The sequence below is a fragment of the Acomys russatus genome, chromosome 18 (genome assembly GCF_903995435.1).
Source record: "Acomys russatus chromosome 18, mAcoRus1.1, whole genome shotgun sequence".
NCBI classification, from domain to species: Eukaryota; Metazoa; Chordata; class Mammalia; order Rodentia; family Muridae; genus Acomys; species Acomys russatus.
The window spans coordinates 47456540-47463988 of NC_067154.1; the positions used below are offsets into that span (position 1 = coordinate 47456540).

General features: G+C 35.2%; 1 non-coding gene across 1 annotated transcript; it reads right to left on the reverse strand.

The window, feature by feature from the left end:
* Positions 1 to 5240: 5240 nt before the first annotated feature.
* Positions 5241 to 5366, reverse strand: LOC127202415 (U6atac minor spliceosomal RNA). Its single transcript, XR_007832298.1, has one exon. It is a non-coding gene; the product is annotated as a U6atac minor spliceosomal RNA (small nuclear RNA).
* Positions 5367 to 7449: the final 2083 nt, after the last annotated feature.

A 7449-nucleotide genomic window follows, 5' to 3' on the forward strand; every position in this document is an offset into this window, starting at 1 on the left:
AATATTTTCAAAAACAGTTTTTGTGCTGTTTCTCTGTAGCTTAGGACCAAAGATTTATCAGAGTCCATAAAGGGAATGTACATGTACTTTCCACTATCTGGTTTCACACCCATTTTTTTCACAGTGTGAGATTACTTTTATTCCTCTAATAGAAAATGATTAGGTGTGAATTCCAAGCTGAGAGCTATGTACTTTCCTATCATAAAGGTCTCTATGTGGCAATAAAAAATATTTACTTTGGCCTACGGGTTTTCTAAGTGTGATGAAGGCGTAAGGATTTTCTACAGGAAAACTGGATTCTCTGACATTGCAAGACACACATGTGTGTGTGAGCATATACACTCACACACACACACACAGAGAGAGAGAGAGAGAGAGACAGAAAGAGAGAGAGAGAGAGAGAGAGACAGAGAGAGACACAGAGAGAGAGAGAGAGAGAGAGAGAAAGGCAGAGAGAAGGAGGGGGGAGTGGGAGGGAGAGAGGGAGGAGAAAGGGGGCAGGGAGAGAGAGTGAGTGAGAGAGAGAGAGAGAGAGAGAGAGAGAGAGAGAGAGAGAGAGAGAGAGAGAGAGAAGAGAGAATTTGTGAAATTGGTATTCTTTCTTATATTATAAATATTTTATGCAGATTTCACTTAAAATAGATGGATTTGTTCATATGCAGAGAGATGTTGATGCATTCCATTTTTATTACTGAATATAATATTGAATTACCAACAGATGACAGCTTAAAATAACACACATTTATTACCTCACACATTATAAGGGGTCAGATATGGTACAATCTGATTCTCTTGTGGAAGTGTCTCAGAAGGCACCAATGAAGCTATTAATGAGACTGTATTTCCATCTAGGGCTAGAGAGTATTCTTCAATCTTATTTAAGGAATTTTCTGACTTTTTTCATATATCTATGTGAATAAAGCCCCACCTTTCAGCTGGATGAGCAAGAGGGCATTTGAAGTCCTAGAGGATAATGCATTTTCTTGTTGCCAGGAGTCTTCCAGCATGACTCCCAGAGGTATGAAGTCAACAAGGAGAGGTTTTCCTTAAGGAGATTTGGTAGGTTTTTGCTTTCTTTCTTGGCTATAGATGTTTATTTTCATTAGGAGCTAGTTATAGTTACTATTGGTCTTATTCAGAGAGAAAACGAGTTTGAACTCAGGGATGTCCGTCTTTCCCTTTATCTTTCTTTCTTGAGTTTGGAGATAAAGGTGAAAAGAAAAATGGAAAATATAGAAATATATAGGGATGATAGGATAAAAAATACATTATTGAATCTACTTCTCAACATAAGGCTTTAGTTGTTACTCACAAGGTTATTTTTAATTCACTGGTATAGAATTTTGTAAATTGACCCAAAATAAGTTTAGTTTTGATACATTGGTATAGAATTCAAAATTAAGATTATTCTTTACACACATTATGTATATTTCTACTCTAATATGAAGTATTTTACCCATACAATTCAAGTAGACTATAAGGTTTGCCCCCAATACTTTGAAAGTGATATTTCATGCTGTTTAGGATAGAAAATTATACAAATTAATTGTTAGTTGATCAAATCATGGTCATATCAATTACTAGTCTATTTTTAATCACAAGAGCATGCATCCTAGGTATAACAGGTAAACAGATAAGGTAAAATAGTTTGATAGGGTCTTCACAAAACTCAAAATCCTACTGAATATGGCATTTAAAGATGTTTGTATTGTTTTAAGGATTTTTTTGACAATAAGACAGGTTAACTCCTGGCAGTACATAGCCTACCTCAAAGAAGATGATGAACATCAAAGAACTTCCTTTTCATAGTGTCCCAGATTTCTTGGATATTCTGCGTCAGGAGCTTTTTAGATTTAACATTTTCTTGGACTGCTGTATCCATTTCTTCAGTTACAAACTCTATCTCTGATAATCTTTGTCCATCTTCTGAATTCTGTTGGTCATGCTTGTGTCTGTAGAGACTGTTCTCTTCTCTCAGGTTTCCAGTTCCTGGATTATCTCAGATTGTGTTTTCTTCATAGCTTTGTATCTCCATTTTTATGTCATGAAACCTTTTATTCATTTCTTTCTCTTTTTTTAAAAAAATATTTTTTACATATACATTTTTATATTATTACAAGTACATACAATAACCTACCTATAGCAAGAAGAACTATGAATTCCTACCACCAAATACTGTCTGGGAAGCCAACCAAGACAAGAAGGGGACACCCTCTCAATATCAACTTAGTTAAAACCCCAGTGACCTAAGGTCCTACCACTAGGGTCCACTTCCTAAAGGTTCTCTGTCTCCAAAAGCATCACCTCCTGGTGACCAAATATTAAATTCACAAGCGTTTAGAGTATACGAGTAGGTTGACTATCATTGAAGTCTGCTCATTTGAGGTATCATTTTATATAAGAGACTATTGAACTTTTCATTCATTCTTCATTTTTCTGAGTATAGGTAAAAGCATAGTTTGCCTCTTGCCTTGTACTTTGAATTAGCCATCTGTATTTAAAAACTGTATATATGCACATTTGTGTGTATATTGCATACTAAAAAAGATAAGTTATAGATAGCTCAAATTGGCTCCTGAATTAAGCCAGCATGGAGTTCACTGCTATCCTCAAAATTCATGTAAGTCAAAATGCCCTTTTCTCTCACTCTGTAAAGATAAGATTGTTAGATTCCCAAGGAATGTGAATGGTTTTGTTCCCGACTCTACCTCTCCAAATCCCTTTGTCTTGCATCATTCTAAGACTTCAAGTTTTTCCACTTATTGGGACTACGTAATCAAAAAGTAAGTCATTTTATGAATTTTTACTATTCAGGAGAAAGATACTGTACAATGAGGTATATCAATTAAACAAAATTGGGATTAACCTCTTTAAGAATCTATGTACTTGAAGTAGACATGAGGGTATGACCACAGGCCTCCAGATAAGCAAATGATAGAGTAAAGAGTATATGAAGCCTTGATAATTATCAAACGGAAAACCCATCCTCAGAATCATAAGCCAAAGAAACCAAAATTTGATTTGGCAGCATTATGAAAATCCAAGACACAGGAAACTTACTAGAACATCAGTTAGTGTTTACTTAATTCTACTATTAATACAGTGTATAAATGTTGGAGAAAGCAAACTGGAATGATTTCTTGGAACTATGATGCCTTTAGATGTACTTATATTGATGAAACAAAGATTACCATAATCCCATATTAAAAAAAACATTCATTAGCCCTGCGTACTATCTACTGTATCAAAATTCTGATTTTTGTCATAATAATGATATGGATTATAGATTCTATGTTTGTTCTCAAAGTACATCAATATGTCAGTGACTGGCTGTTGTAGAAAGAAGAGTAGTGATTGTCACCCCAACAGAAATTCATAATCTAGAAACCTTGGTCTTTGTTAACCAAAAAAATCCATCATTCTCACCTTTAGTAAAGTGACCCCAGCCAGATGCCTCAGAACCCTTTTGACTTCCTCAGGTGTATCCAGATGCTGTGCTGCCTCCCAATCAAGGTCTTTTCAGGAACAGAGGAGTGCCTTGCTGTATAGGCAGTTAGGAAGGGCAACACAAATTCCATCTCAGCTAACATATTTTGTAAATGTATTATTAGCAATTAGAACAATGTTAGTTCCCAATAATTAATGAAAGATGGGAGATATATTGTACAAATGTCTGAAGTCAAGCAAGGATTAAAACACATGTGTAGGAGTTTGTCAGATACAATGAATTTTCATGACAAACGTCCTAAGGCAATCATAATATGTCTGGAATTATTTTTGGAACAGGTATAGAAGAGTATAAGATTAGAAGAGAAAAAAGTGATTAGATTACCAAGGAAAAACCAGTAAGAGAAAAGTGTTTGACCTTGCAGAATACTGAAAAATCTTTACTGATTACTCTGACACTATGTGGAAGCTATCACAGTGTTTTAGCTGAGGAGTTACATAGTCTGATTGCTTCATTTAAAAATGATTTTGAGTGCAAAGAGCCTGGGTATGATCCTTAATGAAGGAGTACAACCACTTTCCATAAAAGTAAAGGGAACGCTTTATACATTGGTAGTTAGGAAATGCATTATCTAGACATGAGAACTTATTATGATGATTTTGTTAGCTATGATCATTAGCTAATTATAACAGGATACTTTCTTCTCTGTCAATGAATTTAACAGCCTGATAGATTAGAATGTTGGATGTATGGGTCAGAGCAACCTCCTTGCTATAAGCAATCACATCACCCTGCCAAAATTGTGAGACACATATTTCTTTCTTTAATTATGCTTCTTTAAGGCCAGTATTTTGTATCATTGGGCTATTCAAGACCTTGAGCTTCAAGGTACTCTTTTCTTCCTGTTCCCAAAGCTGCAGACTGGTACATCCTTTTCTGTTTCTTTTCTTTTTTCCTTTTCTTTTTTTTTTTGATTTTTTTTTAATTAATTTATTCTTGTTACATCTCAATGTTTATCCCATCCCTTGTATCCTCCCATTCCTCCCCCCCCCATTTTCCCATTATTCCCCTCCCCTATGACTGTTCCTGAGGGGGATTACGTCCCCCTATATATTCTCATAGGGTATCAAGTCTCTTCTTGGCTACTTGCTGTCCTTCCTCTGAGTGCCACCAGGTCTCCCCCTCCAGGGGACATGGTCAAATGTGAGGCACCAGAGTACATGAGAAAGTCATATCACACTCTCCACTCAACTGTGGAGAATATTCTGACCATTGGCTAGATCTGGGAAGGGGTTTAAAGTTTACCTCCTGTATTGTCCTTGGCTGGTGCCTTAGTTTGAGCGGGACCCCTGGGCCCAAATCTGCCTATCATATTGTTCTACTTGTAGATTTCTAGGACCCTCTGTGTCCTTTTATTTTGCTGTTCTCCCATGCGTCTCTCATTTAGAGTCCCAATAGGATGCCTTCCCCTCTGTCCCAGTTTCCTGGTAAGTGAAGGCTTTTGTGGGACATGCCCCTTGGGCTAGTATGCAGATATAAGTGAGTATATACCATTTGATTCTTTCTGCTTCTGGGTTAACTCACTCATTATGATCATTTCTAGCTCAATCCATTTATCCACAAATTTCGGGAATTCCTTGTTTTTAATAGCTGAGTAGTATTCCATAGTGTATATGTACCACAGTTTCTTTATCCACTCTTCTACTGAGGGACACTTAGGCTGTTTCCATGTTCTGGCTATTATGAATAAGGCTGCTATGAACATGGTTGAGCAAATTTTCTTGTTTTGTGCTGAAAACAGTGATTAGATGCCACGAAGTAGGTGGCAATGCCTTAACCGTATGCGTGTTGTTAGGCCCAAGGGCCTCTTCCATCCTTGTCAAGGGGAGTGCTAACCTTCTCTCCTTTCATACAACACCCTTTTCTGTTTCTTGATCTGCAGTAACTACTATATTTAACATTTACTAACCTTATAGCAGAGATCAAAGGCATTTGTTTTTGCAATGAAAAATTGAAAATACTGTATCTCAGTTGGGTTTAGATACTCCTATTATTGCACATATTACATATTTTGCCTGCCACACATAGAATTTATATCAAATTTAAGCATTTTTTGTTCAAATTAACAACAAATTTCTTAACAACAGGTACAATGTTTTATTAAAATTTCATAAAATTCTCAAGGCTACATGGCATGGGACATTGTTTCTTGTTGTGCTCATAATTTTAAAAGTAAGAGTTTGTTGAACATCAAAGAAATGGCATGCCCATTTGTTCTTCCCTGCAGATTAATTCAATAGATTATTATTCAACACCTCATACATGTTCTAGCCTGTTCTTTCTCTGCTGAGATCTTCCCTGTCACTGTGAATTATTAAGTTGAGAAGGAATTATTGTGAATGTTCTTGTTGATTCAGTATTTGCTGTTGTGCACAAACTGTTGCTGGATTTGCTTATGCCAAAATTCTTAGGATCTTATTGATTTTCTACGTCTGTCTGAATACTCAATCCAATTTTCATAATGCAGTTTATAAAATACAAAGTATACAACATAATTATCCTTGATTTTCCCATAGAAAAGTGATACCTGCTTATCATAAAGAGAAACCACTGATAGAAGCAAAGACATTAATACAGGAAACTGACCAGATAATTGCTGATAATGCATCAACTCTGAAAATGCAGGGTTTTGAAACTGATTGCAGTCTCAGTAGAAATCAAGGCTAAGGAGACTTGTATAAATGATGAAGATTACTTAAAAACTGTTAACTTTTCTCAGTGTATTCTGATGAAAGAAGAGGAAAGAATGTTTAATTAGAAAGATCACCCAACAAATATAATCTCATTGATTCTGTCTGAAAAATGATATTTCTGAACCTATCAGACACACAGATGCTTTACTAATTTTGTATAATGGTTATGATGTAATGAAGAGAAGATTATAAAGTTACAAAAATAATTGAGAATAATATTTTCCTTGTATTATAATTGACAAATAATAGTGTAGATAAACATTGATTATCATTGAACAAATACCTGTCATCTATTTTCTGGAATAACTAGCTTCTAGAGATGTTGTCTGAGCTTCTGACATATGGAAATCACAACACTTGGAGAACTGTGCTTTGTTTTAACTGTAGTAATGCCAAGATCCTGCTTATTCTTTCTTTGGGTGCCATAAGACAGCCTCACCAAGGGGAGGTGGTCAAATATGGGGCATCAGAGTTTATGTCAGAATCAGTCCCTGTTCTCCACATAACTGTAGAGAATGTCCTTTCCATTTGGTAGATCAGAATAGGGAATAGCCTATGACCATGTAGTGGGGGAGGAGGTACCCCTCGGTCTTAGACCTAGGTGAGGGGAATAAGGTGAAAATGGGAGGGATCAAGGAACAAACAGGAGGATACAAGTGATGGAATAACAATTTATTTGTAATTTGAATAAATTAATAAAATTAAAATTTAATAAAAAACAAATAAATAAAAATTGAATAAAACAAAACAACAACAAAAAAGAAATGCAAAGATATCTTCTTTCTTATCCATTCTTTTATCCTTACTCTATATTTTTTTCATCTAGAAGGCAAAATATGATTCTATTTTAAATAAAGAGGAAACCCTTTACATACACAGAAAGGAGTTCAATAAAAATGAAAATGAAATAAAGTAGCCAAGCCATGATGAGTATTTGAAGACATCCCTGTATTCACCATGGTAACTAGATGAATAGACAGATTAGGGATATTAAGCTAGTTTGGCTGTGCTGCAATCAAAACAGGAGCATATTTTACTAAAAATTAAAGGCTAAGATGTATAACTTTATACAACTGCTACATAAGCCTATCCATTTTATATTTTGATTAATTTTTAGTTTTGCCTTTGGAAAAATTTTAGTTACTTATTTTTCTATATTTTTTATTAATTTATTCAGATAACATCTCAATTGTTATCCCATCACTTGTATTCTCCCATTCCTCCCTCCCTCCTGCTTTCACTCTATTC